We start from the raw sequence: 13,080 nt of genomic DNA, 5'->3' as shown, positions 1-13,080 counted from the left end.
GTGTTTTTCTATGTGAAGTATTGCTTATATTTTGGTGTTATTATAATGCCAGACCACAAGGGGGCAGCTGATGCATTGGCGGTGGTGGGTCACGTCACCTAATCACTGATTAAATAGACACGTGTGTGACTTTGAAACTGTACTGAGGCCCGCGGGAAGTAATCTCAGGCTGCTGAAGTTCTTCTTACCCGGTGTCTTACCACAGTTAAGCCGTTATATTATACCTCTATGAGTTAAGCACGCAAGCACATAGAAACAAAAGGAAATATATAGTATATTAACCTAAAAGACACAAGGGTCTGGTTGGTATTATATTATTGAACAAGAGCAAGTACTGAATGCCAAGGAAGGACTGTGCAAGCATGTCAGGAACAACTGGGTGAGTCCAAGCGCGGCCAATTTCATTCAGTCACAACACCTACTATAATTTTTAAGAGCCATTTATATTTCTAAGTATCTGTGCTATCTCCTGACTTTCTTGTTCAAGACTGTAATATAAAATGCTGCCCAGCAGCAGCAGGGCCGTGTTAATGTCAGAATGGGCCCTAGGCAAAGGCCAATTTTCGGACCCCCCCCCCCCCTGCATGTGCGCGCGCAGAGCGCGCGCGCGGAAATTTTCGGTTTTATACCGGGTTTATTACTTATTTGGGTGTTTTTGTTACATTAATTTGGTTAATTCGGTTAATTCTGTACTGTAGTTTGTCTTTCAGTATTGTCTTTCAAAAAAAATATATATATATATTTTTTTTTTTTTTTTTTTTTTTTTTTATGGGTGCATTTTTGGCCCCCCCCTCCGACAGGACATAGGCATTTGCCTACATTGCCTGTGCTTAAAAACGGCCCTGAGCAGCAGGTGAATAAATAGAGCAGTGTTCCAGTCAGTGGTGGAAAAAGTAGCCTACTAAATAGTTTTACTTTAAGTAGAAGTATCAATACAGCAATATACAGAAATACTAATAATAGTTACAAGTAAAAGTCTGGAATTCAAAATGTACTTGAGTAAAAGTACGAAAGTATTGGCATCAAAATACACTCAAAGCACCAAAGGTAAAAGTAGGCCTACAAAATGTTTGAAAATAGCAGATCTACAAGCTCACAACGCATCCTGTCCTAGGTATAAAATAGGGCTAAAGTGGTTAATGTATGTTTTATAGTAGCCTATTATCATTTATATCTGCAAAGTAACTTGTAAATGAAGTTTTCAAATAGTTGTAGGGTAGTAAAAGTACAATATTTGGATCCCATGTAGTGGAGTAGAACTAACAGTATTGGAAATTGGAAATACTCAATGTAAGTACAAATACCTCAATATTGTACTTAAGTACAGTACTTAAGTAAATATACTTAGTTACTTTCCACCACTGGTTCCAGTGTAGACCTTTCTTTGCACTCTCTCCCTCCCTCCATCCCCATGACATTAGCCTATCAGTGGATTTTGATCTCAAATATAATGATGGACTGCTGAAGCCATATGCTTATGCTGAGAGTTGCCTTGAACCCGACATCTGAAACACACACACGCCGTCAAGAGACGTCTTTGAGTTCCCGCTCTTTATATTACAACTGATGTGGATGTGTGTTCCAGTTATAAAGTGCTTTACAGACTGTGTGGAACATCAATAAATAGAGGTCCGTAAGATGCACAGTAAAAAGTACTATGAATTGAAACAGGCTGCCCTATGAGAGTGCAATGCAGCAAGAAAAAAAAGAGAGAGCTTATGTAGGAATGTAAATTATTTCAACCACTTCCAACAATGTGTCACAACGTGACATAAAAGTAGGCTATCGTATAAAAAAAGTATGAACGTATAAAATGGGTCTTGAGTGAAAATTATAGAAAGAATGCAAAAAGATGCCACTGATTTTACTAGCCTTATTTCCTCAGGCAGGGCGTTCCTAAGTCACAGTGAACCCCCCCTCCCCCTCTTACAAATGAAAACACAAAAGTATGCTTTAACATTATTGAAATATCCTTCCTCCTTCTCTCATGGACACCAGATGGTGAACGTAAAAGAGGCCGACCCAAGAACACCTGGCGTGGGACAGTGGAGGGAGAGAGCTGAAGACCCTACATCACACACCTGGGGTTCCATAAAGACACTGGCCCAGAACAGACAGGAGTGGAAATCCTTTGTTGCATGCCCTAAATGCCAGCCGGCATAAAGGGCAGTGAGTAAGTAAGTAAGTACTTCTCTCATCATATCCTTCCTCCTCCCATCATAAAGCCAGTGTGGCTTTATGATGATGTCACAACAATGTCACGAGCTGAAAAGCTTGCCAGCCATGCTGGTGATCTGAAGACCTCATCCTTTACTCTGTAGACTGGTCTTTACTTCTGACCCCCACCCAGCTTAAAGGGGAATTAAAACCTCGGCTCATATGGCCGCAACATGAAATCGGGGCTTTTCCCCTTTAAACCGTGGGCTTCCGATGCACAAAGCCCCTCTGAGCTGTCTTGAAGTCTCGGGATAACCATTTACCCATCAAACAGTTGAACGCAAAACCACCTCTGGATTCTTAACATTCATACACCTCCCACCCACACACACACACACACACACACACACACACACACACACACACACACACACACACACACACACACACACACACACACACACACACAAATATACTATTACACACAGAGGGACTTGCTGCACAAAGCACACAGGAAAACACACATATAGATCGACACATTAAGGGGCTTATGCTGAGACACACACATACACGCACACACACAGACAGCAGTCCTTAAGCCCCATCATTTGTCATCTCGTGAGAGTCAAGGTCCTCAGTCTGAGGCTTCGGGCCCGAAACATTCCTCTGAAAATTTACGTTCCAACAGCTGCGGTCTCATCCGCCTCTATATGGACCTAGAAGACAACACTGTCCAGGCAATGATGAGGGGGATCTAATCCATTACACACCTCCAGTCAACTGTGTGTGTGTGTGTGTGTGTGTGTGTGTGTGTGTGTGTGTGTGTGTGTGTGTGTGTGTGTGTGTGTGTGTGTGTGTGTGTGTGTGTGTGTGTGTGTGTGTGTGTGTGTGTCTGTGCGTGTGTGTGCGTGTGCACGTGTGCATGAAGGATTTCGAACACACACAGTACATGGTCTGTGTGAGTGTGTATGTGTAGGCCTCTGTCTTTTACTTTTGTCTGTGTTAAGGAATTTTCACACAATGGTTACATACATGGTCAGTGCACTTGTGTGTGCACAAATTACATGCACGTGCGTACACGCTGTGTGTGTGTGTGTATGCGTGCGTGTGTGTGTGTGTGTGTTGGGGGTTTGGGAGGAGGATGAAATGGATCAGGGTGCATGCTGGGGGGGAATTTTCTCTGTAGTGTCAGGAAGATTCAACAGCTGGACTGGGAGACAGAAACAGCTGGACAAATCGCATTATAAAAAAAATATGCATAGTTCCAATGGTCATTTACTTCTATTGTAACTAATGCTGGAGTCATGTTTTCATAGTACAGTGTTCTGTATTGTTTTACAGGAGTATTAGGTTTCAGGGAAATGCGATGTTCCAAACAGCTTGTAGGATGTGATAATGCTCTGCTGTGAAGTTGGGAAAGTTTAACTGTACCAAAACGTAATGACAAAACTTTATGAACATTTATGTAAGACTTAAACATTTTCTTTGGACGTTTATATATATTGACTATTGCCTATTAGCTGCCTTACTAAACATTGATAATACATATTGTTGCTTGTGACCTTGTTCATTGCCAGTAGCCAGTGACATTGATCAGTTTTGTTTTTGTAATGTCACTAAAGGTCTATCTTTGTGCATACTGCAGATATGGAAGCAGCATTTTTACCTGAACTAGGCTTATTCAAAACACATAGTCGAACCTTCCCTTAAGTTTTTGTAATGTAAAACACATTTAAGACAGAATCTAATAACATTTTCCTATAGCAATGGCAAAACATACCCATTCCTTCTGCCTTTACTATACCTTATGGAGGCATTTGGACCCACTAAGAAACCCCCCCCTCCCCCCGCCCCAACTTTGTGGAAACTGGAAAGTAGCTAGGATTTCTTCACTGCAATACCCACAGAAGACGAACAGTAAGAGGCCTCCCTCTTCACCACACACCTAGTTTCCTCTCTCCCCTGATAAAATAAAGGGTTTATTGCGTGTCAATAACCCCTCTCATCCCTCTCTGCCCTCACTCTCACAGCCAGGGTTTACAGCTAGCGTGGGGAAAGCTGGCTATAGGGTTTGATGGTGAGGGCCGCGGGGCTAACGGTAGCACAGGGCACAGTAAAAGGATGGAGCCCCCCCCCCCACACACACACACACACACACACACACACACACACACACACACACACACACACACACACACACACACACACACACACACACACACACACACACACACACACACACACTTTTTACGATTATGTGAATGATGTAACCAGGGAGTATAAAAGAGAGCAGCTGAATGTCCATAATACTGTACGCAACTGGATCATAGCCTATTGGATTGATCACAGGCATCATGAAACCTTCACATTTTACACATTTTAGGCATTTAGCCGACATGCTTATCCAGAACAATTTGCAATACGTGTAGAAAATGTAATTTACAACAAGAATCAACGGTAACACTTTACATAAAAGGACGGGTCTATAATGCATCATAATCGCTTTTATAATGCTTTACAATGCACGTATAAGGCTTCGTAACACTTGCTATAAATCATGACAACTTGTAACAAGGTTTATGAAGTATTATAAGAGCTGTTCATGAGGCCTTATAAGCTCAGCTCAACAGCACATACACTAACTACCATAACTTAGTCAGTTACTGTATAAAGACACTTTATAACCAACCTGGGAACCCATTCGGTAAAAAAAGTAAATCAAATAAATCCTTGAGCTGAATCTGTCTTGAGAGATTACTTTATAACTGACTAAGTTGTGTTTATAATGTGCTGTTCCGCTGAGCTTATAATGCATTTTGACCAGCATTTAATAATACTTCATAAACCAAGTTGTTACCAAGCATAATTATAAACGTTTATAATGAGTGGAAGCCTCATAAGTGCATTATTATGCTGATGCGTTTTAGACCCAACCTTTGAATCAAGTAATGTAGGCTATACTAATGAAGCTAACAGGAAGAGACTGATGGGAACCATTCTGAACACTTTGTTTAATAATTATTTATTTATTTATTTTTAATCTAATCAGGTTGGTTAACATACTTAGATTTAAAACCAAGCTTATTCTTTTAACTCTGATTATTCAAAGGCATATCAGTTTTAGCTACGTACAGTATTTACAGATTAGTAGAGAGACTGGAAATGGGCAGATGATAGATGATATGCTACGGGTCTTTAGCTGGACCCAAACCCAGGACATCACTATGTGTGCGTGTACATCTACACACATGCATTGCACGCATACTGGTGAAGCCCTGGCATTGCTATTCACAAAGCAACCACAGGGTGGCAGTCCAACACAGCAGTGTGCTGTCAGGCCCAGTCTCCCTCAGCGTTGCCATGTCCGCTTATTATCAGCGACTTTGGGCTTGTTTTTCTGTTAAGTTGCTTCTCAATATTTGGTTAGTGGCGGGTTGCGTTTTTTTTGGCTTACGTTTCAAAAGTGTAGTTGCTTATTTGGGCTTGTTTCCTAAATGTTGTTTAAACCAGTGGCTCTAAAACATTTTCATGTCAAGGACCCCCAAATTAATATATATTTGTCCACCGACCCCCCCATCTAAAAATATTTTGTGCCAGGTTTGTGTTGTTAAAACATTCCAAATTGTCCCCTTTTCCCCCCAAGATTTAAATAGCAGATCGATCTACAAGCTCACAACTTGTGAGATCGGCTATTTTCCAATAGCCAATGCATTATATATAGTCACTTCTTTTGGGCTTGTTTTCATAGACCTGGTTACTTGATTCTCTCACAGAATCTGGCAACACTGGTCTCCCTTCCCCACTCCCATAATAAAAGGCCTGAGTGAAAGACGAGGGTTTTTGGGCTCCTGTCCCCTCCCTTCCCCGACCACAGAGGAGATATCTAGGCAGATTAGCTTTGGCTTGCCCAGTAATCACCCTTATCACACGGGGAAACCAGCAACAGTGTGCAGAGTTTAATGACAGACGTAATTGTTTTGGAAGTCCCACGTTATGCCACGGTGGCGTGATGAATGGGAACCACAATGCACGGTGCTGTGGAAAGAGATTGGGGTGCACGGTTGTTATTTAAGCTCATTTGTTATGGTGCAACTTTTCCTCTGGGGGTTTGGCATAGTTGAGGGAAGTGACTTAATTTCAAATGAGGTGCAGCAGAAAGGAACCGTTATTTTGTTTATACGTAACCATGAGTTTGTGCGCATGTTTGTTGCACTTTAGTTTTTTCTTCTTCTTTGCAAAATCCTTTTTCTTTTTGCCCTGTTCCTGATCTTGCCATCATGCTAAATCTATTCATGCATTTTTTTCTATTTCAGGCAGATATGTCTTGTCATTTTATTGTTAAGATTAAGTAGGCACTACAACATCAGGCAGATATTAACAATATCTGATTGCCAGAAAAAAACAATGTAAAAGGGAAGTTCCATCTAGTATGGGACTTCGTCTTTTTATACATAAAGGGTTTGCCGCATTAATCATTGATCATATGTCGAAACAGATCACAATTGACATAATCACAATTGATGAATAAAGGGGTGTAGGGGGGTGTTGTCCGCTTAGCTTAGGTATGACTGCCTGCTTTAGTTATGTTTTGTTTTATTTTAAGTATTTTATGATTGTTGTTTTATCTATTTGTTCTGTTGTGTTGTTGGTTTTTGTCTGTTACATTATGTCATGTTTATTTGTTGAAAAAGGAATAAAAACCTTAATTACAAAAAAAACAGAGAATTAGTGAAAAGCCCACTATAAATTAGTAGAGGAAGGCAGCCAGCAGTGTAAAAAAAAAAGTTCCACAACATAAATATATATTTTTTCTGTACCTGTGCATAAAAGACTCATACTGTTGTACTCTGTCCAACTACTCTACTGTGTGTAGATGTAGGTCCAGGCATCTGTGGTATACAGGGTCATTCAGTGAAATCATACCTTTTTCTTTTGTGTTACAACACACGTCAAATTCTACTACACCAACCTAAAAAATTAAATAAATAAAACAATTATAAAATAAAATATGATGTACAAGCCGGCTTTGATATAGGCTTATGTGTGCTGATATCCGACTATGCCACGATTAATCAGTATTCCAATACCCTGCAGCTTGCAGTGGATTTGCCTGTTCATAACTTCAAATCTACGTGAGAAACACAATCCAGTACAACCTCCTGAGCGTGCACTGACAATGAAGGCTTGAATGACAGTTAATACGGCACTTTTCAATAAGCGCTGTGGTTTCGTCAACTGCGTAAATCCCCTTGAAATGTCTTTGGCTGGTCTGAGTTGCACACCGCAGGCTGTAGGGGCTAATCATGATCTGATAGACACACTCAACATGCTTGGGCTGACATCAATTGGCTGTTTGTGTGTGTGTGTGTGTGTGTGTGTGTGTGTGTGTGTGTGTGTGTGTGTGTGTGTGTGTGTGTGTGTGTGTACAGTGCACACTGTGTACACACTGTAGCTATGTTTATCCATGTGCATGTGGGTGTATTTGTGGGTGCTCATACCTTATGCTTGTCGCTGTGTTACTGCATCTGTGTTTGTATGTGTATACCTATACATATCATGCAAGGATTTGTGTGTGTGTGTGTGTGTGTGTGTGTGTGTGTGTGTGTGTGTGTGTGTGTGTGTGTGTGTGTGTGTGTGTGTGTGTGTGTGTGTGTGTGTGTGCGTGTGTGTGTGTGTGTGTGTGTGTGTGTGTGTGTGTGTGTGTCTGTGTGTGGGGGGGGGGGGGTGCAAGTATACACTTCTGTGTGTCTCTGCCTAATTGTGTGTAGGTGTGCGAGAGAGGGCTTGCATTTGCGCATGTACGTGCGTGTGTATTGTATGTATGTCTGCATCTGCATTATGTCTGTTCTGCAGGGGCCCATTTTTACACTTTCAGAGATAAATGAACACTCAGGATTTTGCTGTGTGCATGTCTTTGTGTGTGAGACAGACAGACAGACAGACAGACAGACAGGGAGAGGTGATTCTTTCCATCGGTTAGTTTTGGAATGCTGTGTTCTGAGACAGCTGCAGTGTAGCCTGTCATTCTCACATCGCTCCGTCGCTCGGGGGCCAAAAGTGAGGAGGGGCTGTCGTGAAAACGCAGCCTCATCTGATAAGGCCGGCGGTAAGGAGATCCTCCCAAGTCTTCTCCTCAGACGTAGCATGAAAAGGCAGCTCTCATGTCTGATAATGTAAACATTCTCCAAGAGTATTTTTCTGCGTAGGCGGAGAAGGATGAGCTCAGATTCTATATGGTACTTAATGTGGGACAAAAAAAAGAAGAAAGTGCGAAGATGTGCCGCTTTGATGACAATGACAGTATTATGCACATTTGGTGGTGTCAGTTACCTGGTGTGGTAGGTCAAAGTTCTTAGTTTTCCACTGGCACTTCTCTCAGGATATCCAGATTCCAGATCTCATAGACCTGTGATTCCCAACCTGTGGGCTGTGAGGATATTGCAAGTGGCCCCCAAATAATTGGCAAAACACTAAGATGGTATTGATAATATGACACAAAAATATGTCATGGCATTTGGTCTTGAAAACCGTGACAATTTTCTTATCATTGTTATACCAAAATTAGGAACTTAAAGTATCCTACCTTTAGTACCATTGATCCAAGCCGTGAAACATGAAGATTGATCATTAAAATATATAGTTAAAATGCCCGCAGCATCCATGGGCAACCCGGCTGCCGGGTTAAGTGGTCGGGTGGGTGGGTTGCGAACACTTTTGAGATTTTCAAGTGGGCCCTGATCCAGAAAAGGTAGGGAACCATTGTCACAGACACATGCACACACAATCGTTACAACGATTAGTATTTATTTTTCTTTCTCGTTTTTATTTGAATTTATTTATTTGAATCCAAATAAGCTATGCTGCTCTGTTGTTTTGTCAGTCAAGTAGTGTGTCAAGCAGTTCTTGTTGCGAACGCGGAAGGAGGCGCGCCGAAGGCGCGCCTCCGCCCAAGTGGAGCTTACTATGAAACCGTGCTCGGCTTGTGGCTCTGTGTGTGGCTCTGTGTGTGGCTCTGTGTGCACTGCCTGTGTGCAGCCGCGCCCCCATGTGACTCACTCTCTCATTGGCTGCTGACAGATCTCAGAGTGGAGCTTACTATGAAACCAACCCGATCGCCCCCCAAACACGGTGAAATAGCACGGATTGACAAACGGCAATTCCGTGCATAGATGACTAGGAACTCCGAAACTTCGTGCATAGGAGAACCATATCCCCCCCCATTAACTTCAATACGAGGCGGAGGCAGTCACGTGACTTTCTCTCTACACTCTCCCCATCACGGTGAAATAACACGGATTACAAGTCCGTAAATACACAACATAACAATTTAAAAAAGAAAAAAAAAAAAATAGGGCTGCGTTCGCTTCCCGCGTTCGCACGTCTTACTTGTAAAAATAACCTTAAAAAAGAACTATGTGGATCTCGGGATCCGCATAAACGGCGTGGCTCCAATGTCGTTCTCGGACTTCATATGGCTAGACTGTGACATCACTAATCTATGTCATTTGTCTATGACGTATGACTCCAAGTCTGGCAAGGTTTCAGCCTGATCAGAGCCCTACTGACTTCCATCATAACATTAAGATGAATATTTCAAAAAGTATAAAATGTGGAGAAAAAAATTGTGCAGGTACTTTTGGCGCCTACTGGTTGCGTGCATACGAAGTTTGGCGCTGATCAGTCCAACGTTTTGCAGGATTCGCTTTGGACATACAGACAGACAGACAGACAGACAGACAGACAGACAGACAGACAGACAGACAGACAGACACGCACACGCGCACACGCACGCATGCACACACACACACACACACACACACACACACACACACACACACACACACACACACACACACACACACACACACACACACACACACACACACACACACACACACACACACACACACACACACACACACACACACAGACCCATCTCATAGAGGGGGCTGCCCATTAGTCCGAAGGCCCATTACCGACGTCCCAGTAGTTAGAACAATTTTCTGTAAGTGTGAGGTTAGGGTTAGGGCCATTCATCCGCTGGCCCATTTTTCCAATTGGTCCGAGTAACTAAGCCTAACCCGAACCGCACTAACCAAGCATTTTTAGGACCATTGGCCCGTTTAAAAATACCTTTAAATGGTTTTAGACTTTGGTAGAACCTTGGGTTGTACAATCACCCTATGATATACGTCAGTCCAAATATTGTTATATCTTCCTCCTTGAGTGAGAAATGTGATTTTTTCCCTCTCCATTCACTCATTTCATGGTGAAACTGGTCTCGGATTCACACTTTTAGCACATAAAGAAACACAAACAAAGCAGATTCTGCTAAAACCAAGTCATGTTGCTTATTTTATTCCCACTTATTTCGGCTAGCCTACTTATAAACATAACGTCATCATCACTCGTGTTACACTGACATTGGTGACCTATCAATTTCTGCAGCACAGGGCATAGGGTAATAAGTCATTTCACTTTCCCCAAATTAAGTGCCAGGAATATCTCCCTTATCTGCCTGGTTCATATTTATTTATGTGTTAAAAGTGTGATTTTGAGTCTTGTTTCATCATACAGTGAGAGTGAATGGAAAATCACTATTTCATATTCACCACTCATGGATCACGGAAGCAACGGATACAGATGATCGACAATATTTGCACTTATATCATGCCATATTGTAGATAGCTGTACCACTCAATGCTCTGACAAAGTTCAACATCATTTAACAAACTCTCTCAGGGCAGCTGCAAGTTTAGGAAATACCAGTCCCTGACGTCAGAGGCCTGCTCGGTCCTATTAAGGCTAATCGAAGCCGAATGTGTCATTAGCTAATCGAGGGGTCGTTTTGCCTCCCTTTCAAAACATAATGCAGAAGGGGCAGAGCCCGCTGTCCCTGGCTCTCCAGCCTTCAAAGGCCACCATTATACTTCAATGGAGGGTAAACAGTGGCTCCCAAAAATGACGGTCTCCAAAGTTTAAAGCAACATCGTTTATCACCCTGCCAACCACTGCAGGTGTGACCTCATTCCCACAGCCTAATCTGCAGCCTGAGCCAAGGGTTGTGTGTGTGTGTGTGTGTGTGTGTGTGTGTGTGTGTGTGTGTGTGTGTGTGTGTGTGTGTGTGTGTGTGTGTGTGTGTGTGTGTGTGTGTGTCTGTCTGTCTGTCTGTCTGTCTGTCTGTCTGTCTGTCTGTCTGTCTGTCTGTCTGTCTGTCTGTCTGTCTGTCTGTCTGTCTGTCTGTCTGTCTGTCTGTCTGTCTGTCTGTCTGTCTGTCTGTCTGTCTGTCTGTCTGTCTGTCTGTCTGTCTGTCTGTCTGTCTGTCTGTGTGTCTGTGTCTGTGTCTGTGTGTGTGTCTGCACACGTGAGTGCATGCGTGTGTGCACGCACGCATGCACATATTGACTGCTATACCCTGCACCCAGTGAAGCGTGTGTTTGTGTGCAAATGAACTAATCCTAATGAGAATTGTGGTTTTGTAAGAGTGAGAATGTATTGTTAACAAGATGGAGGCTACAGTATGTTGACCTCCCGGTGCCAACAGGAAAGGAGAGCAAGACAAACTGTTTAAGACTTAGATTCATCTAGTCCTTATTCACTCTAGCTCAGCTATTGCCAGTAATATCAGATCTTTCACATTTCTCTCTGTCTTTTAATAACATATTCCAGTTATTAGCTGCTTTTAATCTAAATCACCTTTGTGCACCTTTAATGTGGGACCCCTTAAGGTGCAACTATATTGGGTGTCTTTTGTGTTCATTGCAGTCATGGGTCATGGGTATGAAAGGTCAAATCTGGATTATCCACCTTGTCAGATCATGCAAAGTGAATTAATTCTACTGTCACACTGCAGCCAGGCGGCTGCTACAGTATATACTGTAGCATATAGTTGCTGTCGGGTGGAAACCTTGTATATCCACAACTGTTATTGTTCAGTGGATCAATATAGTTATTAATTAGTCATAAACTCTTGTTAATACTTTTCATTGGTTTGATATTCATAAAACCCAAGCACACTGAACCACTTTCACTTTCACTTAAAAACTACTTCTGGCGAAAGGGCCTTTCTGTGTGGCGTTTGCATGTTCTCCCCGTGTCCCCTAGGGTAGGTACCACTACCCACACAAAAAAACATGCAGTAATCATGGTCTCTATACTGCCTCCCCCTGGTCAGCCGGGGCGCCTGATGGAGGGGAAAGGAACTGGTGGGAATAACGTGTTCCTTCCACGCACTATGTCCTTCCGGGGAAAATCCCCCCTGTCAGGTGATAAGAAGCGGCCTGCTAACTCCTTGTGCATTGAAGGAAGCATGAGCTCAGTTCGGGGCTCTCCCCAGGCTGGCAGAGGGAGAGTAGCGCCCAGGATTAGGCAAGATTAGGCAAAGTGGGATCAAAATAAAATAAAAACATCTAAAATAGCTGATCTACAAGTTCACAACCCTCCGCATTGCGACGCATTATGAGCTTGTAGATCGGCAATTTTTGACACTGTAGTATGACACAGAAGGGCATTCATTTACGAACAAACATGAAAAGTTGAAAAATGGAGATTCATGGTTTCTGCCTGACAGCAACGATATACTGAATCTACAGTATGTACTAACCTATCAAGCCACACAGCTCTTCCACAATCTTCAAATGCTACAGTACTTCCGCCTGCCATTCTGGTACAGGAAGCTGTCATCTGTTCATAAAACATTATACAGTATTTTAAAATATCTTTAATGAATTTCCATTTCTGCTAAGCAGCAAGCTAGATATATTTAGACTCATTTTATTTCCATTAAGTATGTATTTAGACTAATTAAAACCTTCAATGTTACATAGAATTTCATTTGTTCTTTGACCAAGGTACAGTTTAAGCCAAGGCATTTGAAATGACGGTTGTGTTGATGGTCTTGGTCACTAGTGGGTCCATATCTTT

This window comes from Gymnoscopelus braueri (assembly GCF_963280865.1).
Source record: "Gymnoscopelus braueri genome assembly, chromosome: 14".
Classification (NCBI taxonomy): Eukaryota; Metazoa; Chordata; class Actinopteri; order Myctophiformes; family Myctophidae; genus Gymnoscopelus; species Gymnoscopelus braueri.
This window is presented reverse-complemented; position numbering follows the sequence as displayed.